The 24,602-nt window shown below is 34.8% G+C and overlaps 1 pseudogene; it reads right to left on the bottom strand.

Annotated features, from left to right (window-relative positions):
- Positions 1-682: 682 nt before the first annotated feature.
- Positions 683-23,776, bottom strand: LOC149575214 (expansin-like A1; annotated as a pseudogene).
- Positions 23,777-24,602: the final 826 nt, after the last annotated feature.

The raw sequence follows: 24,602 nt of genomic DNA, 5'->3' as shown, positions 1-24,602 counted from the left end.
CATATCAATAGAGTTTGTAGAGAAAATATTACCAATTGCTACAATGATTTCAGAAGTAAAGAATTTTTTTGTAACAAGATGTTCTTCTCAAAATTGATGGACTTCTTCTACGTTCAAATATGCAACTCTTCTATCTCTATAATCACTTTACACTGATTGATACTAAACAATTATTCTATATTTACTCTATAGAAACCATTTCTTTTTTTTTCTTCAAAAGTTCAAAATTATTTTAATGTAGACAGTTAGACTAATTCTTTTTCTTTCTCATTTCTTATAAAAATAAGTTGAATTACATAGACATTACAATCTCTATCTTTATGTAATAGATTACACCAATTTGAATAAACATACTTCTTAATTTCAAGTCACCTTTAGTTAAGAAATCACATTTCACTAAGGAATGAATTTCACAAACTCATCCAAAAATTGAACTTAACACAAATGTAATTCAAAAATTTAAAGCTTGATAAATAGCCTCATATCACATGGTGAATCATCTTCTTAACTGAAACAATTTAACACCCCCACCATTACTCTAACATCATAAGCAACTACTAGAATAAGTATATAAAATATGGTTTGGTGAAGCAGAATATCAATTTTCCACATTTGGAACACACATTAAAAAGAGATTTGCCTAATCTTGAAACTCACGTGCTTGTATGCAACTAGCATACAACTATTCAAATTGTTCCCAATCTTGGGTGGCACAGGGGGAGCAGTCCTCCTCTTCTTGTTGTGGGCATGAAGGAGAGCAACTTTCTTGTTTGATTGCATTGATCTGAACTATGGTTTCATAAATGGAACCCACTTTCCAATTTGAAGGCAAAACAACACCTTTGGTCCACACCTAGTAACCATCATATCCATTGGTAACAACTAGACAGAAAGAAAGAGGCCCCATTCGAGGCTGTTGCACACTCCACATGACCCCATGGTTGTGCGTCATGTATTTCCAATTCTAACTTCCCACTTGCACTTTGCAAATACATCTCATCATTACTCACTCATAAGATCATTTTAACTTTTAGATTCAAAGATGGGGTCTTAAAAACAATGGTTAATTTTATTATTAAAAGTCTTAAATAATCAAATTTGACTTATTTTTCCAAATCTAATTTCTTTCTTAGTATTCAATGTTTAACAATCGTGGTTTAAAGATACTACAATACCAAGTATACACATTTTTCTAACTTGAAAAACATCCACAATGACGATATCTATCTACCCTCTTGATAAAGAAATTGCTACTACTTTTGTCTACTTTCAGTGCCATGTTTTGTCCTGGATACCGGCAAGAAAATATGAAATAAAATAATTCAAATGGTATTTTGTGAAGAAAATATGAAATAAAAGGGCGGTTGTGATATTTCTTATTAAATTTTAATTTTGTAGCTTTTGAGTTAAATTTATTGATCTATGGTTCATGAATAATAGTTGGTAAAAATTCATTTCATATAAAAAATGAACAAAATATTTATCATTCATTGCAACTAGGTGATGGTCACATGCATGAAGCATGGGGATTATTGGGAGGTCAACTGTTCCATTACCACTCCAACTCAAATGTCTTCAAAATTTCCTTCAAGGTCAAGCCCACTTTGTTAGCAATCCCATTTGCAAAAAAGTAAAGTATGTTTAACCTTGGAAGAAACTTGATGGTTGTGCATAGTTGAGCTCCAATAGGACTATGAAAATTATCTAATCATTACCCACTCATGAGAATTTCTAACTTTTTATATTTAAAGATACTGCAATACTAAGTATGCATTTCTCTAACATGAGCAACACCCACAAGAATGATATCCATCTGCCCTCCTTGGTAAAGAAATTGCATGGCAAGAAAGTGCAGGGAACTACTACTCATCTACTTTCACTGTCATGTTCTACCTTGGAAATTAGCATGGTATTCTGTCAACAAAATATGAAATAAAAAAATAAAAAAAGGATATTGTGATATTTTTTATTAAAATTTAATTATATAGCTATTGAGTCAAATCTGTTGATTTATGATTTATAAATAATAGTGAATTCTAATAAAAATACTTATCATTTATTGTATCTAGGTGGGTGATTTCCATAAAGGTAAAGCATGGGACTTTTGGGAGGTCACCCATTCAAGTACTATTAAGTGCTCAAATGTGTTTAAGTCTAAAGTTTCCTTCAAGGTTGTTGCCATGGTTCTTCTACCTACTAAATTGAGAGAATTACATCTGTGTTTTGAGTCAAAACAAGTTCAAATGTATCAAAATTCAAGCTTGAAAAGGGCCAATTGTCGATTGTATTTTTAATTATTTTCTCATCTTGATGCACCCATTTTGTCCCCACCTCTATCCAACACTTCAAATTTTTGAAATCCAGTTCCTGAGTATTTAGTTATCAAAGGTTAATGAAGCATTCCAAAATACAATTTTCATTTTAAATTCTTAACCTCTTCATCAAAAAGGTTAAGATAAGTTTCCAAAAATATGTGTTTTCAAATAATCATTAGCCATTAACCTTTAAAAAGGTTAAGGTTCAGGGTCCAAAATGTGTGTTTTAGTTTGAAATCTTAACCTCTCCATCTAAAAAGGGTTAAGATAAATTTCAAAAACACATTTTGCAAACCATTAACATTAACCTCTTGTCCAAAAAGTTTAAGGTTATAGGTTCAAAAAACGTATTTTTGAGATAGTTATTAACCTTCTAGTTGATAAAAGTAAAGAAAATAGAAGGTAGAGACAATGGGTATAATGCAAAGTCAAAGAAAAAGGACAAAGCTTTGAAACATCCAATTGCAAATATATTGAAGAGATCATGTTCTATGTAAATTCTTGATTACAAAAGACTATCAAAATCGTCATATAGAATGCAAAATTTGAGATGCTACACTGTATGGAGAATGCATACAAAATAGTTGAAAAAATGTCTCCAATTATATCATTTTATGTCATAGGTTGATACCTTTTCAAATTTGGAAGAAAGTTGACAAGGCAATGAAGAATAGGAAGAGAATTTGATCTCAATGGTGAGGTGACCGTCCCTAGTGATTTCCTTTCTGCCTACACATCAATGAAGTAAATGAAGTTGAGTCATTAATATTGTGATGATGACTATCTTGATATCGAGTACATGAATTGTTTGGAAAAATATCTCTATTCTCGGCCTGCATCATGATCATCTCCTATGATGAAAGCTATTATTCGTAATGGAAAACATGACACCATGATTCAAACTTCACCTCCAACTCTCAGGGAACATATTATGGAGCTCGGCTCTTAATTTATGTTCGATGAAATGCCCTCAGATGTGCCATTTCATTGGAATCAATGGGCATGGTCATGAAATCAGGATGGACAATTTTATAATAGCACCAAAATTGTTTGACAGAAGGACTTGAAGATACAGATGTTGGTATCAACATGCATCATGACTAAATCGATGCACAGAATAAGCCAAGGCATATGAGAAGAAGCCACAACCAAGGCATGGGAAAATGAAGAACATGGAACAATAAAGTGGAATAAGGATAGAATAGATGCCATGCCGAAAAGAATTTCCTATTCACAGCGTCTGGCTCGTCACCTTCATGAGCACAAGAGATCATTCAACGTGATTCGGGAGTCTGAAAATATCTGAGCGAAAAGCGTGGGATAGTACATGGAAATTATTTTACTAAACAACATATTATAAGCATGGTAGCAACGAGCATGGATGCTAGTCCATCACCAGCACACGTGTAGGTTCCAATTATCAGACATTGTATTTGAAGTATTTGAGAGAGTGCTCCTATTTTTATGAAATGTTTAAAGTTACAGAGGATGTGCAAAATAGAAATATATTTGAGACCATTCTTCATGATCCAAGCCTCGCCTCTGATCTGCAAAGAGATTACAAGGTTTTAACTATTTAATCAACCATTCTTGCAGTGAAGTAAAGGTTCTAATGTTTATGGGTTGCTTTGGACATTGACATAGCATTAGTAATGATACGCACAAATTGTTTGATAGAATACTCCATATCTTCAACCCACCACAAATTCAACAGTGTTAGGTGTGTTGGAATATTTAATGCAGTAGTTGACATTTTCCCCTAGAGCCAAATGCTCACCTACCACCTTTGACATCCAGAACAGAAAGAATCATAGATACAGTGGGTGAGATTTTTGAAATAAAAAATGAGGGGGAAAATGGATTGTGACAAAAGGGAATGTTTCTTCATTCATATTCAATTCATTCAGATTTTATTCAGAGATTCAGTTTAGCAGAGCAAAGAAAAAGGTAGAAGAAGAAAGTGGTCAGTAGATCCACTTGTTGCAGAGACAGAAGGAAGTATGTTCAGTGTCTCCAGTTGCACATGAATCCTCTGTTCATTCTATGAGTTAGTTGTTTTTTTTTTTTTGTCCTGTTGAAGCAGTGATTGCTCCAGGCACCATTGTATGCAACCATTAGAGCTGCAAGTTTAAAAGTTTATAAAAGTTTGAAGTATTATTAGTTTAGGGTTATTTTAGGATTTTTTGGTTGAAGCCGAATGCTCCCAGATTTTGTAATAGTTTAATGAGAGGTTGAATAGAAAGCAAGCAGGAATACTTGAATCTATCTTCCTCTTCTATTCATTACATTTGAGTAATTTTTTTGAAAGCTTAAAGCTTTGGCTCTCTAGTTTTAATGGTGAAAACATTCACGTTGGAATTTCCTAAGTTATAACTTTTCAGTTTGAAACAGAACACTTGACATCCTCTTTCTCAGTTGGAGCCGAGCTCACTCAGCATCTATTATTGCTGAGCATTTTTTTTTTTCAAGTGCCAAGCTCCTCTTTGTGTCGAGTTCACTTGGCACCTATTACCTATCACTCGGCACCATCAAGTGCCGAGCAATCTGTGACTCGACACCTTCAAGTGCGGAGCAAAATTGGCACTCGAAACCTTCATGTGCCAAGCACCTTTTAAGTGCCAAGTAAAATTTTTAGGTTTAGGGTTGTGAGTTGTAATTTAAATTTATAATATTTCTCACATGGTATCAGAGCTTTGAGGCCCCACATCCACAGTGAGTTAGGGAAAAGTTTTTTCTTGGGATATTTAACATGGTAGGAGATGCAGGAAAGATATGGCAGCAACCGCCATCCTTTAATGGGAAAAATTATGATACATGGGCGAAGAAAATGAAAACCATTATGATTGCAAATTATTTGTGGGAGTTTATTGTTAATGGATTCAATGATGTGACAGATCCAACTCAGTATGCTGCCCTTACAAATGCACAAAAGACTCATTTGAAAGAGTCAAGGAGGAAAGATGCAAAGGCATTAAGTCTTATTGAAGCAACAATGGCAGAGACTATATTCCCAAAGATTGCAGCAGAAAATTATGCAAATGAAGCTTGGGATATCCTTGAGACAAACTTCAAGGGGACTGATAAAGTCCATACTGTAAAGCTACATAATATAAGGAGGGAGTTTGAGAACCTTCAGATGAAGAAAAATGAATCAATTGCAGACTTCAGTTCAAGGACCTCCAATGTGATTAACCAATTGAAGTCAAATGGAGAAGACTATCAAGAGCAAAGGATACTGGAAAAGATATTGAGGAGTTTACCTCATAAATATGACAATTTGGTCATGACCATAGAAGAGGCAAAAGACCTCACTGTTTTGACAATGGATGAGTTGATGGGTACACTTCAAACCCATGAGCATAGGATCAATATATCTACTTCTTCATCTTCCCAAGAGAAAGCATTCAAGGCTTAGTCAAATTCAAGAGGAAGTGGGAGAGGAAGAAATGGCTTAGGCAAAAACTCCAGAGGTAGAGGCCGAGGAAATGGAGGACAAAGAAATGCTACAACAGAAAGCTCAGGAAGAGCAGATGGAGCAAGTAGCTCACAAAATACTTCAAGAGGAGGTAAGAAAAACTACAACTCAAATAAGAGTAATGTAGAATGCTACTACTATCATAAATATGGGCATTATGCAAGTGAATGCTGGAAGAAGAAAAATGATCAGTCAGGACAAGCAAATGTGGCTAATGTGAACATGGGAAGTGGAAACAATGCCATTGCCTTCATCATGTGTAATGTTGGTGAAGAAGGAAGCCTTGAGGTTTGGTACCTCGACAATGGATGTACCAACCACATGAGTGGTAATGAAACCTTGTTTTCATTCATTGACAAGAGTTTCAAATCTGAGATTAAAATGGGTAACAATGGAACTGTACCAGTTGTGGGCAAAGGATCTATTATGGTCCACACCAAGAAAGGTGAGAAGAAGGAAATGAAAAATGTGTACTTCACCCCTGGTATGAAGCACAATTTGATGAGTATTGGTCAACTCATTCAAAATAGATACAAAGTGCTGATGGAGAATGACACGTGTGTCATTCATGAAAAAATGGGAGCAAGAACTTACTTGCTGCAATTCAAATGACAAAGAATAGAATGTTTCCCTTGAAGATAGAGACATGTTTCTCATCTCAAGTTGGTGTTGCACCTCCCACACAATCAGCTCTAAGGAGTGTGATTGAAGACCCCTCACAAGTATGGCACCTTAGGTATGGTCATCTAGGCTATGCTGGTTTAAATTTGTTGTCAAATAAAAGAATGGTAGAAGGTTTTCCACGTATAAGAAATTCATGTGACAAGTGTAAGGCTTGTATTTTGGGTAAGCAACATAGGCTTCCCTTTAATTCTGGAAATTCTAAGAGGGATAGATATCCATTAGAGTTAGTGCATATTGACCTAGTCGGTCCTATGCAAGTTACTTCCATTGGGGGTAGTACTTATTTCATGACATTTATTGATGATTTCAGTTGTAGGACATGGGTGTATTTCTTAAAGAATAAATTTGAAGCATTTGATAAATTTGTAAAATTTAAAGCCCAGGCTCAAAAAGAATGTGGACACTTTATCAAGATCTTTAGCTCAGATAGAGGAGGGGAGTATACCTCCAATTCTTTTGTAAATTTTTGTAGGAAACACGGTATAAAGAAAGAGCTCATAGCCAGCTATACACCACAACATAATGGAGTGGCTGAAAGAAAGAACAAGACCATTATTGAAATGGCAAGGAGCATGATGAAAGAGAAAGGTATCCCAACTACATTTTGGGGAGAGGCTGTGGCAACAACAGTTTATCTAATTAATAGGTGTCCTACAAAGGTAGTCCGTGATAGGATTCCAATGGAAGCATGGTCACGAGGAAGATGGATAGTTGAACACCTAAGGGTGTTTGGATGTGTTGCATATGCACATGTGCCTAAAGAGAAAAGGAAGAAATCGGATGACAAAGGTGTGAAGTGCATCTTCACAGGGTACAACTTAGAATCAAAGGCATACAGATTGTATGACACATTAAACAACAAGATGATGCTTTCAAGAGATGTGGAATTTCTTGAAAATCAGTCTTGGTATGGACCGATTGATGACTCACCAAGCACTTCTAGTAAAGTACCAATTATGAGTGAAGAGGATGTTGATTAACAGAAAGAGGGAGAAAATAGAAGAAAAGGCAAGCAGGTTTAGTCATTGCCGAGCTCCTCTAGGCATGATCGAGTGTCAGTGCCGAGTACCAGTGAAGATCGAGCAAGTTGGCAATGCAACAGCAGTGAAGATTCTAATCCCACACTCTCCTCCCTATTACGAAGAAAGACCAAGAGTCTTAGGGAGTTATACCAAGATGAAAGGTATGAAGATTATGATGAGAGTGTTAATTTTGCATTATTTTCTCATAGTGATCCAATATATTTTGAAGAAGCAATCAAAGAGAAGAAATGGTGTAAAGCCATGGATGAGGAGATAGATGCTATAGAAAGAAATGAGACATGGGAGCTAACTGAATTGCCTCCAAGAAGCAAGTGATTGGAGTGAAATGGGTCTATAAGACAAAATGCAATGCTAAAGGTAAAATTGATAGGCATAAGGCAAGGCTAGTAGTCAAGGGCTACAAACACTAGTATGGAAGAGACTATGATGGGACATATGCCCCTATTGCAAGAATGGAAACCATGCATGTTGTCATAGCAATTGTAGCTCAGCACAAGTGGAAGGTATTTCAAATGGATGTGAAGTTCGCCTTCCTAAATGGTGTATTGAAAGAAGAAGTATATGTGGAGCAGCCACCTGATTATGAAGTTGTAGGTGAAGAGAACAAAGTATATAAATTGAAGAGAGCTCTTTATGGGCTCAAGCAAGCTCCAAGGGCATGGTACAACAAGATTGACTCATATTTGATGAGAAATGGCTTTAGCAAAAGCAATGGTGAGCCCACTCTCTACATCAAGGCAACAAATGGAAATGTTTTGATTGTTGTCTTGTATGTAGATGACTTAATTTTTACTAGAAATGACAAGGCTCTAATTGGTGAGTTCAAAGAGGCCATGAAAAATGAATTTGAGATGATAGACCTAGGTCTCTTGAAGTACTTTCTAGACATAGAAGTAAAACAAATGCATGATGGCATCTTCATCTCTCAAGAAAAGTATGCAAGGAAGATCTTGGAGAGATTCAAAAGGCAAAATAGTAAGGCAGCCCCCACACCGACTGTAGTAGGTCTGAAGTTGAGTAAAGAAGAAAAAAAAAAAAGAGTGGATCCAACACTATACAAGAGTATGGTTGGAAGTTTAATGTACTTAACTGCAACTCGACCAGACCTAATGCATGCAGTAAGTCTAATTTCCAAATTTATGGAAACACCAAAGGATTCCCATTGGCAAGCAGGAAAGAGGATCCTAAGGTATGTAAAAGGTTCCAAGGGATTTGGAATTTTGTATATTACATCAAATGAATTCAAGTTGGTAGGTTATACTAATAGTGATTGGGCTATAAGTTTAGATGATAGGAAGAGCACTTTCGGATACATGTTTCACATGGGATTGGGTGCAATTTCACGAGCATCCAAGAAGAAACATATTGTTGCTCAATCTACAGCAGAGGTTGAATACATAGTAGAAAATGCAACAACATGTCAAGCAATTTGGCTAAGGAGGATCTTGATAGATTTGAATGAAAGGCAAGAGGATGGAACCACAATTTATTGTGACAACATGTCATCAATTGCATTGTCCAAGAATCCAGTCTTCCATGGGAGAAGCAAGCATATTGAGATCAAATATCACTTCATCAGAGAGTTGGTGGAGAACGGGGATATCAAGATGAAATTTTGTAAGTCTGAGCAGCAACTAGCAGACATCTTTACTAAGCCTTTAAGCATTGGATCTTTTGTATACCTAAGAGAGTGTCTTGGTGTAATTTATTGGGATCAGCACTGATCCTTGTTTGTTTGGCTTGGGACAAAGGGGGAGTGTTGGAATATTTAATGCAGCAGTTGACATTTTCCCCTAGAGCCAAATGCTCACCTACCACCTCTGACATCCAGAATAGACATAAACATAAATATGGTGGGTGAGATTTTTGAAATAAAAAATGAGGGAGAAAATGGATTATGACAAAAGGGAATGTTTCTTCATTCATATTCGATTCATTCAGATTTTATTCAGAGATTCAGTTCAGTAGAGTAGAGAAAAAGGAAGAAGAAGAAAGTGGTCAACAGATCCACTTGTTGTAGAGACAGAAGGAAGTATGTTCAGTGTCTCCAGTTGCACGTGACTCCTCTATTCATTCTGTGAGTTAGTTGTTGTTTTGTTTTGTCCTGTTGAAGCAGTGATTGCTCCAGGCACCATTGTATGCAGCCATTAGAGCTACAAGTTTAAAAGTTTATTGAAGTTTGAAGTATTATCAATTTAGGGTTATTTTAGGGTTTTCTGGTTGAAGTTGAATGCTCCCATATTTTGTAATAGTTTAATGAGAGATTGAATAGAAAGCAAGCAGACATACTTGAATCTATCTTCCTCTCCTATTCATTGCATTTGAGTAATTTGTTTGAAAGCTTAAAGATTTGGCTCTCTGGTTTTAATGGTGAAAGCATTCACATTGGAATTTCCCAAGTTATAACTTTTCAGTTTGAAACATAACACTCGACATCCTCTTTCTTAGTTGGAGCCAAGCTCACTCGACATCTATTGTTACTAAGCATTTTCTTTGTGTGCCGAGCATTTTTTTCTTCAAGTGCCGAGCTCCTCTTTGTGTCAAGTTCACTCGACACCTCTTGCCTATCACTCGGCACCATCAAGTGCCGAGCAATCTATGACTTGACACTTTCAAGTGCTGAGAAAAACTAGCACTTGGCACCTTCATGTGCTAAGCAGCTTTTAAGTGCCAAGAAAAATGTTTAGGTTTAGGTTTGTGAGTTGTAATTTAAATTTATAATATTTCTCACAAGGTGATTGATTCCCCATGACTTGGATAGTCTATGTGAAGAGGATGTTTTCATTGTAATGCAATGAGGGAAATATTGTACATCATCTTTGTTTGGTTTTCCAGCCTCCCAATGAATCCATGATCCACGGGTCTATGTCCCTTCTCGTAGGGTAAATATAGATAGGATGTACATGTAAGAAAAATTTCAATGGAGATATGTTTCTTAGATTTAAATGAAAAAGCATAGACAATACACATGAACTGTGTGATAGGTTGCCTCAAGAGATAGAGAAATTATGGAAGCAGCAGAGAGTGCGTGTTCATTTGCACAACTCTATCAATTAAAGACAAACATCATGGAAAAATAACAAAAGATGGGAATTCTTTTCAATAAGATGGTGTCCTAATCAAATTAATTAGAGATGTTACAAAGAGCTTTAATTCAACAAATTTGAGATATTAGTCAAGTTCTTTCTTCAAAGATGTCAAGGATAACATTATCATTCTCTTTTTTGTACTTGGATGAGAATTTGTTAGTAGTGACTTTGTCACTTTTGGTCAAAGGTTAAGAGTTTTGTAATTTTGGGTCAATTTTGTAGAGGTTAATTAACCTCACCCAAATTACATATTCGAGAAGTAGTTATTAACCACAGAAGGGTAGTTCTTAACCTCCACATCTATATAAGAAATCATTTTATTTTTGTAAAGGGACATTTTGAACTTTAGAAAAAGGGGACACTATGCTAAAATTTTGATCAGAAGATGATATTTGGGAAGTGTGTACAAATTTTGTCTTTGTAATCATAAATTCCTCTTAGGTTCTTGGTGCAAGAACATAAGGGAAAATGTTATTTGAGTTCTCTTCTTTCCAAATCTAAATTGTTAAAAATGTTGATTCTCTTTGCAGTGAGCATTTTCATGGTATTGTGCAGGTGTTTATGAATCTTTGGGTCAACATTGTGCTAGTGGTAATTCTCAAGCGTAGATCTTGATTGTTGTTATTAGCGGTTTAAGTTATTCTAGGAAAGCTTTGAAGTCATGTGGTGCATTCATCATCAATGGCTTTCTATTGATATTTTAAAGTTTGATTTCATCTTTATTTGAAAAACTTCAAAATTATATTATACGAGGGAGCTACCCCTCTAAACACAAAGGAAGGCCACATATCAAGGGCTTATCCAACTATTGTGAACAGTTTGCCACATACACTCCATTGAACCATTTTCAAGTGACAATGTCTATTTACCAACAAACGTTAAGCCCACATTTACAATTTGATTTCCAAATAAACAAAGTGGGCTTAAATTTATCATTCATTCTCATGAAGGATGAATTCTTATGAACCACTACTTATGAAATATAGATCAATAGTTTCACTCAAAAACTCCACAATTAATAACAATATTACAATTTCACATATCCTAGAAAATATTTCATACTAATCTAAAAGATCACTATGAAAAGAGCCAGTTGTCTTCAAAATGTCTTCAATTCTATATTTAGTTAAAACAAAATTCTTCCTAAACAAATTGAGTTAAGCTGAATCACTCTTTTCTTTGTGCCCAAATAGTGAGAACTCAAAATAGTGTGATTTACTCACCATTCGTACTCCACATCCACAATGCCCATCTTCACAGGCTTAGAAGATTTTGTGGGCTATGCCATCTTTGAGAATAGGTTAAACTTTAAGAAAATTGCCTCCAAAAAAAGATATAAATTATTGGCGAATCTTTCATTATTTTGAAAAAAAAAAATTATTTCTATTGGCAAATCTCTCAATTCTTTATTCTAAATATGATTAATATTAGCGATTATTTTTGAATCATAAATTTGTTAATATAAACTATTGACAAATCTCAATAATAATAGGAAGTTCATTAATCACCATGAAGTATTAGAAATCAAAATTGAATAGTTTATTTACCTCATGGAATATTATGAGGATTATTACATATACTTTAAATCAATAGTGAAAACTAAATATTGGTGATATATCCTTAAAGTAACTTATAACTATGATAATTATTGGTTAGTTCAATTTAATTTCTCCACTAATATATAATATTTTGGTGAATCAAATCTAGTCATCAATCAAATATTGTGGTAAATATTTGAGTTTAATTTTTTCAAGAAAATAAATTATTGAGAAATTTTAAATATTCTAGAACTAAATTTTATAAAACTATGGCGATTTGGGTTGTATCAAATCTTAAATTAATAGCCAAATTACTAGCCAAAAAGTTCTAAATTTAGCCATTTCGCAAATATTAGCCACTAAAAAAAATGTTGTTTGAGAAAGTGTGAGAGGGAAACACATAATCCATTTGATTATTTTGTGTGAAATCTGAAACCACAAATTTTATCCCTGATTTGCTGCAAATCTCATGGTTAGTGCATGCGATCTGCAAAAGATAATAGTTTAAAGCACCTAATCTTCTTCCAGATCCCACAGCAGAAGCATAAGCAAAAAGATATTTTGATTGATTGGCTAAGGGCGACCAATATCTAATTGAATGGCTTAAACAATATATATTAATGTTGATTCTTAGTTAAAGTGGCAAACATTTATGTTTTTAGAGCTTAATTTCTTTTTAATATGTAACATTTTTCAAGCTTAATATGTTCTTTAGCACGTTTTATTTATGCTAGTGTCAATCTAATGATTAAACAAAACATGGTGATAGCTGATTCCTACTTACAAAATGTTAGCCAAAGTTGACTAACTCTTTCAATCTTAATTTGTTTCTTAATGTTGTCTAAGAATAGTTCATATCTAATAGAACTATTTAAACAACACACTACTAACAATACTAACAACTCATTACTATATCAAAAGTATTAATATTATCAAAACTAACTTTTTTCCCCAAACTTAATTTGTTTCTTACATACCTGAAAAAAACCACCACATCCAACGCCTTCCCTATATATTTTGGTGCTCGCTACGCCAACATTACCATTGTTAATTGTTGCTGCAAAGGATTTGCGCCCATATTCTCCCATTTATTTTGCAGTACAATTATTATTTGTTGGTAAAAAAATTTGTCACTTGAAAATGCTCCAACAAAGTGTATGTGGCACACTGTTCACAATAGTTGGATAGGCCCTTGTTATGTGGCCTTCCTCTGCGTTTAGAGGGGCAACTATCTCATATGATATAATTTTGAAGTTTTTCAAATAAAGATGAAATCTAACTTTAAAAGATCAATTGAAAGCCATCGATGAAGAATGCACCACATGACTTCAAAGCTTTCCTGGACTAACTTAAACTACTAATAACAACAATCAAGATCTATGCTTGAGAATTACCACTAGTATAATGTTGATCCAAAGATTCATAAACATATGCGCAATACGATGAAAATGCTCACTGCAAAGAGAATCAACATTCTAACAATTTAGATTTTGAAAGAAGATAACTCAAATAGCATTTTCCTTTATTTTATTGCACCAACAACCCAAGAGGAATTTTTGATTACAAAGATAAAATTTGTGCACACTTTCCAAATATTATCTCATCACCAAAATTCTAACCTAAGTCTTCTCCTATTGAAAAGTCCAAAATGTCCCCTTTACAAAGCCATGATGATTCCTTATATAGACATGGAGGTTAAGAACTACTCCTCTGTGGTTAATAACTACTTCTCGAATACATGTTTTGGGAGAGGTTAATTAACCTAAAAAAATTTAACCAAGAATGATCAAATCCTTATCATATGGCCAAATGTGGGAAAAATCACAATTTTCAAGCATGATGCTTTTGTAGTCTCAACTTTGATGAAGAATCAAAATTGAGACTATGTTAAAGAATTTCTTCATCTAAACTTTGATCATATATCCACCATTCTTCTAGATGATGGCTCCTCTTGCAACTTTACAAATAGAATCAAGAGATGAACTTTATGTCTATGGCTACAACCAAGGTGGTGATTTAGCTTCCATGCTCACTATTTGCATTTTATTGAGACAAGCTTAAGACATGATTGAACACTCCAACTTGTGCACAAATCTCAACCAATATTTTGGACACACGCTCTTTAGTTCAAAGATGGTGCTCCTTCTCAAATCTTTTCCTCTGGTTTTTTGTAGTTTCCTTCTTAGATATGGCATTGTTGTCTAATGCTAGTGACATTTCTTAGAAAAGCATTGGTTGTCCACGGTGCCATTGTTGGAAATGATTGAAAAGATCATAAGGAAGATTGTTGGAATTATCATATGGAACTGGTAAAGAATGTTCTCAATCATTGTTTTGTCATTGATGTCAAACTTGCTACTTGCAGGAATGACAATTGCTTTAGTGATCCAAATACTATCAATTAGTTGATTAAAAAGGAGGAGGAAATCAATAAGATGTAACTAGAACACCTAGAGAAAGGTTGAAGTTATGATGTTGGAATGAAGTAGAAGGATCAGTCAAGCCATTGATTAAATAATGTATTGATGACATACTCTAAGACACAAAGAAGGGGCACATTGAAACATATCAAAGATATAAGGTTTTATCTAAGACATCTGTAAAGCCTAACTAAAGTTCATTAGAGAGAAGGAGCTGAGCAAGCTAGTAGGTGCCAAACAGATTCCTAGTTGAAGTCGAGCAAGTTCAACTTCAAGTGCCAAGTGAACTTCAGATGCTGAGTGATACAGAGTTTATCAAGTGCCGCGTGAACTTCAAGTGCCGAGTGATATAGAGTTTATCAAGTGTCGAGTGATCCAGAGTAATCAGGTGCCAAGTGATACAGTTTTATTTAGGTGTCGAGCTATCCAGGAAACAAATGCCAAGCATTAGAAAACTAATAGTGCCGAGTAACACAGAGATGTCGAGCATCAATAAACCAATAATGTCGAGTTGCTGCATTATTTTGATAATCAAAGATTTGCCAGATCTAAGCCAACAAGGTTGTTATCTAGAAGTTTGTGAATTAAATAGAAGAGAAGAATGATGAGCTGATGGCACAAAACACCATATAGAACATTTTTGAGGTTACAACTGGAGCCTAGACAAAGTTTCTAGATAAGAACAAGATATGAGGTAGATACATTGTATCCTACCTAATCCATTTGAAACCCTAAAAATTGGAGAGGGAGAATTGAGCGGGAAAAGGAAAATTAGATTTCTATTTAAGGAGTCATAAGGTCATGAAGCAAAGAGTGAGAGGTTGTTAAGCATGAAAGCATAAATTGTTGAAGAAGGTGCTAAGGAGAAGAAAGCACATAAATATTGTTTGGATAGACGACCACAAGGATGATTGCATTGGCATGATGAGTGAGAAAAATCAAGGAGACGAAGCTTGAGAGGAAGACAAGCTGTTAGAGCTGAAATGATTAAAGCCAAGCAATAGGATTGAACTGAAGAAGTGATCTGAAATCTGCAAAGTATGTTGTAAGTTGTATCAGATCAAAAAGCCATTATTGTTACTCTCTAGCAATTGTAACAGATAGTTTAAATCCTATGGACTTAGGTTGGTTTAATAGTCGTGAGGTAAATCCTTTAACAGGGTGACATTCCAAGTGAATGTTCAGAAGTCCTTTAACCAGGCCCATTCCTAACAGTTTGGTGAAATCCTTTAACAAGGTCACATTTAACAGTGTGTTGTAAGCCTTTAATAGGGAAAGCTTTTAATAGGGCATCACTTTAGAAGAGTGAAAATCAAGTAGCATGTTACTGGTGGTTTTTCACAAATTGGGTTTCCACATAAATCATTGTGTCATGTGTTGATCTTGCATGTTTTATCTCTGCATGTGGATTTGTTGTAACTTGCTAATATGGTTGATTTAAGTTTGGATGAATGAAAAGTGTATGGATTCATTAAAAGTAGTGAAAAAGTGTTATTAGGGCATTTGGACCTTGGATAACTGATTCACCCCCCCCTCTCAGTTATTCTAAAATAATTCTAACAATTGGTATCAGAGCTAAACTGCTGATTTAGTTTAAAGGGACTATAAGCAGAAAAGATTAAAATGCCTTAGAGAGAAGTTCCCAAGCTCAACAAAGACAACTTTGTTGCATGGCAAAGTTTTATGAAGCTACATCTTGGATCCATAGGAGATTATGCCCAAAATTCAATTGTTACTGAACATGTTGATCCAACAGGTACTCTTACTGTAGAAAATATGAAAAAAAAACAGGAACACAATCAGACAATGCTAGAGATTGCTTCTGCACTCAACTATGCTGAATTTGATGATATCAAAGGATGTGACACTGCATTCAAAATGTGGAAAGCCCTATCAGACATCTATGGAGGAGATTAGAATGTACAAAGAGCAAAAAGAGAAAGTCTCAAAGGAAAGTTTGATGATATGAAAATGGAGGAAAATGAGAATGCTGCTCAGTATGGTGCACGAATAAAGACAGTGGTAATTGCAATAAGATGCTTGAATGGTCAATTGGATGAAGATACTATTAATAGTAAGTTCTTAAGAACCTTGCTCCCTATCTATGCTATTAGAGTATCAACAATACAAGAGTTCAGATGTGTACTAGGAAACAATCCAAGTTTTGAAGGTATAGTGGGTAGACTCACTACATTTGAGTTATCTAATTTTGACAACTACAGACCTGAGAATGTTGAATTTGCATTCAAGGCCAAGCTATCACTGAAAGATGCTAAATAGATGAAATCAAAGAAAGGAAGAAAGATGAAATATGTGTCCAGTTACAATAGCACTGATGAGGAAGATGTGGAAAAATTGGAAGCACTACTTGCTAGAAGATTTCACAGAGGTAAAGAAAAATTCAAAGGTAAGATGCCTATCATTTGTTTCAATTGCAATGAAGTAGGTCATATTGCTGCCAGGTGTACACAAAAAAAGGATTACAAGGAAGGCAACAAATTCAGAAGAGAAGATAACAAGAGAGATTACAAATACAAAGGTAAGAAGTGTTATATTGTTGAAGAAAATTTTGATGATAATGATGATGAAGTTGTTTATGTAGCCATGAAGGACCAATCTAATGAAAAAGAGCCCACAACATTGGTAACATGTATGAACAAGAATGACAGGTGGATCATAGATAGTGGATGCTCACATCACATGATATGAGACAAAAGTAAGTTTGTTAACTTTACTCAGTATGATGGAAATAGTGTTAGATTTGGTAATGATGCTCCATGTCAAATCAAAGGAAAAGCTTCCATTAAGCTCACAGAGAAAATTTCATGTGATAATGCATACTATGTTGAAGGATTAAACTACAATTTGCTGAGTGTCTCATAGTTAGGCAATATAGGATGCAAAGTAGAATTTGGAAATGAAACTACAAAAATCTATGATACTGATGGTAAACTAACAAGAAAAGGAGATCAAACAAGAAGTAATTTGTTTTATCTTGACATGGATGATGTTTCTTGTCTCATTGAAAAATTTGATGATGAATGGTTATGGCATAGAAGGCTATGTCATGTCAACTTTGAAAATCTGGTCAATATCAGTAAAATGAAGAAAGTCAGAGGTTTTCTAAAATTGAAGAAGCTTGACAATATCATGTGCAAACAATGTCAGCTAGGAAAGATGACAAAGTCAAGTTTCAAAAGAAAAAATTATACATCTAGAGAAGTACTTGAGTTAGTTCATACTGACTTATGTGGTCCAATGGAAGTACAAAGCTATAAAGGAGATAAGTATATAATGTTTTTTATTGATGACTATTCTAGGATGATGACTATTATGTTCTTAAAGCAAAAATCTGATGCTTTTCAAATGTTTACGTGGGATGTGGCTAGAGTTGAAAAGGAAACAGGAAAGAGCTTGAAATGCCTAAGATCAGACAGAGGTGGTGAATTCACATCAAATGAATTCGAGATATTTTGTAATGACAAAGGAATCAAAAGACAAACTTCAGCTCCTAGAACTCTCCCACAGAATGGAATTGCTGAAAGAAGAAATAGATCTGTGATTGACTGTGCCAGAACATTAATGATGGAAAAGATTGTTGCTCTAAAATACTGGTGAGAAGTTGTAAGTGTAGCTGTTCATACACTGAACCGAGTACAAGTCAAGAAAGGTACAAATACAACACCTTTTGAATTATGGTATGGTCACTCACCCAATGTAAAACATTTCAAAGTATTTGGTTGCAAATGCTTTATCCTTAAAGATGCTAGAAATAGAAAATTTGATGCAAAAAGTGATGAAGGCATATTCTTTGGTTATTCCACTAGAAGTAAGGCATACAAGTGTTTGAATACTAACACTAACAAAATTTTGGAAAGTGCAAATCTAAACTTTGATGAACATACAGAAGTTCAAGCTGAAGAACCAAAGAGAATGGATGAATACAAAACCTTTTTGTATTCTTATGAAGGAATGACTATTGATGAGGATGATGTCAATCAAATTGAAACTCAACAAAAAGTTTTAGTTTTAGTTGACTCACAACCAGTGAATATCGAGTTGCATTCAGAAGTCGAGTTGCAGAATGAAGAAATTACAAAATTTAATTCTGAAGTCAGTACACATGAAAGAGATGAAGAACAACCTGACAATTCAGTACATAGTGACCCTAAATCAGAAAGATCAAACATGGAAATAATGACAGAACCAAGTTTATCCAAATATGTAAAAAGACATCACCCTGCTGAACAGATAATTGGTGACAAAGATGTAAGAGTAATGATAAGGAACAGAATGAGACATGAATCATGTTTGATTAGAAAATCTAAACCTAAGACAATATATGGTGCATTACAAGATGATGATTGGTATAAAGCTATGGAAGAAGAGATTGATCAAATAAAGAAGAACAAAACTTGGAGTTTGGTTCCCAGACTAGTTGAAAAGAATGTGATTGGCACCAAGTGGGTATTCACAAATAAGCTAGATGAGAATGGTGAGATTACCAAAAACAAAGCTAGATTAGTATGCAAGGGTTATGCTCAAGAAGGACTAGACTATCGGGAAACATTCGCCCCTGTTGCTAGAATGGAAGGAGTAAGAACTTTACTTGCATATGTTGCATATAAAGATTTTAAAGTCTATCAAATGGATGTAAAGTTTGCTTTTTTAAATGAATATTAGAGGAATAAGTCTATATTGAACAACCAGAGGGATTTTTTGATGAGAACAATGGGGATATGGTTTGTAAGCTACATAAAGCACTCTATGGTTTGAAACAAGCACCTAGAGCATGGTATGAGAGATTTCACAAGTATCTAGTACAAATAGGATTTGAAAGAACTGATGATAACAACAACATGTACATCAAAGCAGAAGAAGATAAGGATATTATTGTATCTAAAATCTTTGTGGATGGCATAGTGTTTGGTGGAAAGGAAGTGCTTTGCAAAGGCTTTGCTGACAAAATGAAACATGAATTTGAGATGTCTATGTTCAGAGAAATTAAATTTTTTGTTGGATTGCAAGTACATCAACTCAAACATGGTATATTTGTGACACAATCAAAGTACATCAAAGAGATTCTTAAAACATTTGGATTGGAGGAGTCCAAACCAGTCAGTACACCAATGGCAATAGGAAATAAGCTATCCAAAAATGATGAATCAGCTAAAGTTAATCAAACAATGTACAGATCCATGATTGGAAAACTACAATATGTTGTACATAGCAGATCAGACATAGCATTAGCAGTTGGAATAGTGGCTAGATTCTCTGCTAATCCCAAAGAAAATCATCTCATAGCAGTAAAAAGAATAATGAGACATCTTAAAGGAACTGATAACTTTGGTCTATACTATAAAAAGAATGGAAAGTTTGAGCTCAATGCATATACAAATGCAGATTGGGGAGGGAACATTGATGACAAAAAAAGCACAAGTGGAGGTGCATTATTTCTAGGCAAAAGGCTAGTTACCTGGACTAGCAAAAAACAAACATGCACATCCCAATCCACTACAGAATCAGAATATGTGGCAGCAGTAGTCAATTGCACAAACATTGTGTGGCTCACACATCTATTGAAAGGAATGAAAGAAGAGGTAAAAAAACCTATGATATTGTATTGTGATAACACAAGTGCTATAAACATATCCAAAAATCTAGTAATGCATGCAAAAACTAAGCACATCGCAATCAAGTATCAGTATGTCCGAAAATTGGTAGAAGACAAATAAGTAAAGTTGGAATACATTCACACAAAGGAACAAACTACATATATCTTAACCAAACCATTTCCCAAGGATGCTTATGGATATCTTATAGGCAATTTGGGGGTAATACCCCTAACTCAAGCAGTTTAAAGCAACAAGGATGTTGCCCTGCATCAACAGGAACACATCATTGAAATATCAGAAGAATGATGTAGATGATGATAGCAGGAGCAGAAACTCCAAATCAGTCACAAGCATGGTGACAGAGGGAGAAGACATCAAGAAGCCAAAGCTTATATTTTGCATGATAAAGATGCTACATCTTTGGTATTTATGACAAAGAGGGAGAAATATGCAACAACTTGATCAATACAAAGCAAAAGGGAGATATATATGAAAGAGAGAGATATATGAGATCAGTAGTAAGGATGCAAAAGCCAAGAAACGTAGTAGACAACGTATACAATATTGGTGGTAACTAAGTTGATCAATTGATCACTTTGGGTTGCCATCAATGCCAAAGAGGGAGATTGTTGGAAATGATTGAAAAGATCATAAGGAAGATTGTTGGAATGATCATATGGAACTGGTAAAGAATGTTCTCAATCATTGTTTTGTCATTGATGTCAAACTTGCTACTTGCAAGAATGACAATTGCTTTAGTGATCCAAATACTATCAATTAGTTGATTAACAAGGAGGAGGAAATCAATAAGATGTAAGTAGAACACCTAGAGAAAGGTTGAAGTTATGATGTTGGAATGAAGTAGAAGGACCAGTCAAGCTATTGATGAAATAATGTACTGATGACATACTCTAAGACACAGAGAATGGGCACACTGAAACATATCAAAGATATAAGGTTTTAGCTAAGACATCCGTAAAGCCTAACTAAAGTTCATTAGAGAGAAGGAGCCGAGAAAGCTAGTAGGTGCCAAACAGATTCCTAGTTGAAGTCGAGCAAGTTCAACTTCAAGTGCTGAGTGAACTTCAGATGCCGAGTGATATAGAGTTTATCAAGTGTCGAGTGAACTTCAAGTGCCGAGTGATACAAATTTTATCAAGTGCCGAGTGATATCAGTTGTCGAGTGATCCAAAGTAATCAGGTGTCGAGTGATACAATTTTATTTAGGTGTCAAGTTATGTAGGAAACAGATGCTGAGCACCAGAAAACCAATAGCGCCGAGTAACATAGAGATGTCGAGCATTAGTAAACCAATAATGCCGAGTTGCTGCATTATTTCGATAATTGAGGATTTGCCAGATCTAAGCTGACAAGGTTGTTATCTAGAAGTCTATGAATTAAATGGAAGATAAGAATGATGAGCTAGTGGCACAAAACACCATGTAGAACATTTTTGAGGTTACAACTGGAACCTAGACGAAGTTTCTAGATAAGAACAAGATATGAGGTAGATACATTGTATCCTACCTAATCCATTTAAAACCCTACAAATTGGAGAGGGAGAATTGAGTGGGAAAAGGAAAATTAGATTTCTATTTAAGGAGTCATAAGGTCATGAAGCAAAGAGTGAGAGGTTGTCAAGGATGAAAGCATAAATTGCTGAAGAAGGTGCTAAGGAGAAGAAAGCACAGAAATATTGTTTGGATAGATGACCACAAGATGATTGCATTGGCATGATGAGTGAGAAGACTCAAGGAGATGAAGCTTGAGAGGAAGACAAGCTATCAGAGCTGAAATGATTAAAGCCAAGCAATAGGACTGAACTGAAGAAGTGATCTGAAATCTGCGAAGTATGTTGTAAGTTGTATCAGATCAAAAAGCCATTATTGTTACTCTTTAGAAATTGTAATAGATAGTTTAAATACTATGGGCTTAGGTTGGTTTAATAGCTGTGAGGTAAATCCTTTAATAGGGTGACATTCCAAGTGAATGTTTAGAAGTCCTTTAACTAGGCCCATTCCTAACAGTTTTGTGAAATCCTCTAACAAGGTCACATTTAACAGTGTGTTGTAAGCCTTTAACAGGGCATCACTTTAGAAGAGTGAAAATCAAGTAGCATGTTACTGGTGGTTTTTCCCAAATTAGGTTTCCACGTAAATCATTATGTCATGTGTTGATCTTGCATGTTGATTTATTATAACTTGCTAATATGGTTGATTTAAGTTTGGATGAATGAAAAGTGTATGGATTCATTGAAAGTAGTGAAAAAGTGTTATTAGGGCATTTGGACCTTGGATAACTAATTCACCCCCCCCTCTTAGTTATTCTAAAAGAATTCTAAGCTTAAGACATGATTGAACACTCCAACCTATGCACAACTCTCAACCAATATTTTGGACACACCATCTTTAGTTCAAAGATGGTGCTCCTTCTCAAATCTTTTCCTCTGGCTTTCTGTAGTTTCCTTCTCAGATATGACATTTTCATCTGATGCTAGTGGCATTTCTCAGAAAAGCATTGGTTGTTCATGGTGCCATTTCTCTATCCTATTAGATACCTCCTTCAAGATAGTTGAAGGATCAATAGCATAAGGATCCCATGGCTCTACCATCTTGATTTCTTTGATTAAATCTTCTTTAGCATCTTGATTCACTACTGGAGTTGGAGTTGTCCATGCATATGTTTCGGTTATATGTTGTTTAGCTGGCATTTTGTTGGACTCCTTGCCCCTTCTCTTTCCTTTTTTGGTTTGCAATGCTTGCATTTTAACTTCTACTTTGTTGAAATGATCAAAATTATTTGTCTTCTATAATAAACTCCATAGTCTCAATTTATTTCCTTTAGCTTCATGATTCACATGTTTTGCTTGCTATCAATGATGGTATTTGGTTTGACTTTTGTGACATCATTTTGCATCCAAAGTCAGTTGCATATGAGTGCGATTATTTCAAATATACTCATTCCATCAAAATTTCAACTCTTGAACCCAAATTATAATAGTAACATCAAAATCTATTCATGGATGTCATGAGGGAAGGAAAATCAAACAGAAGCATTTAGTCAAATAGTCTACATGCCTTTCATGGGTTTCTATACTATGTAGGCACATCTTCCAATGTGACCTCCAACACTAGTAGGGAGAATACATTGAGTAGTGTTTTGTATCAAAAACCATATGTTTTACCATGCATCCATTATCAATGGCTTTCTATTGATCTTTTAAATTTAGATTTCATCTTTATTTGAAAAATTTCAAAATTATATCATTCGAGGGAGTTGCCCCACTAAACGTAGAGGAAGATTGCATATCAAGGGCCTATGCAAGTGTTGTGAATAGTTTGACACATACACTCTGTTGAACCATTTTCAAGTGACAAATCTATTTACCAACATTATTCAAATCTAAGAATAAGCAGCTACTGTGCGAAGTAAACGAATTAACGAATTTATATGAATTTTATACTTGCCATTGATAGCCTCAGAGGAAGAGTAATATGAAACTTTTGACTTGTGAAGACAACAATCATAGCATAAGATTGTGGGGAAGATGAACAACATTATTATCATTCTTGAACATCACACAGTTTTCAACTTCATTATTACATATGTCTCTCTAATGAAAAGTAGGGAAAACATACATGGCTTTATGAGAAAATAAAATGCAAGAAAGCCATTTGAATAGATTATAGCATCCACTTGAAGGATAGAAATATCTAGTGGCCAAGTATAATTTCACTACCTTTGCACTTCACCAACCACATGGAAGTGCTACTATGAAAAAAACAAATATAGCCAATCATCATCTCTTGTTCTGCTATAGCACGATAAGAATACAATTGAAAGCCACTTGGCATTTTAATACAATAACTACACCATGGGTTTGAACCCATGCTTTAAGCTCCTCTACATGCACTGAGTAATATATTTAAAGTTTTCATTTGGTGATGGTCATTTTAAAATATTATGCATTAAGTTAAAAATAAATTTTAGAAAGGTAAAGTTTGCATGGGTTCTAGTTTTTGGATATCTTTTGTAGTCTATTTTGGATTGGGGTTTTTATTGTTTGCATGATAGGTCCTGGGATTTCTTCTGCATTGGTGAGAATAGATGGTTCTTCTCCAACTATGCATGCAATGAGATCTTAATCATTTTATTTAGGAGAGAGCTCCAAGATGAAAAAAGTTAATGGTTGTTTTCCACGTAGCCATGATCGCCCTATTCTGGTTATTCCTCTAGTGGCTGTAATGAAGAACATTGAATATTTGACCAAGCATGCTTTGATATGAAAATTTCTTGGAATCTGGATTTCCCTATCCTCTCTTGAGGCATGGATCCATTGCTCATGGCAGGTGGAAGGCAATATGGAGATTATGTTGGTAGGGAATAGCTTTTTTTTTTTTTTTTTTTCTCTTGCATGTCTGAT

The sequence above is a fragment of the Cupressus sempervirens genome, chromosome 2, assembly GCF_028749045.1.
Source record: "Cupressus sempervirens isolate cs-2001-9-10 chromosome 2, ASM2874904v1, whole genome shotgun sequence".
Classification (NCBI taxonomy): Eukaryota; Viridiplantae; Streptophyta; class Pinopsida; order Cupressales; family Cupressaceae; genus Cupressus; species Cupressus sempervirens.
This window is presented reverse-complemented; position numbering and strand designations above follow the sequence as displayed.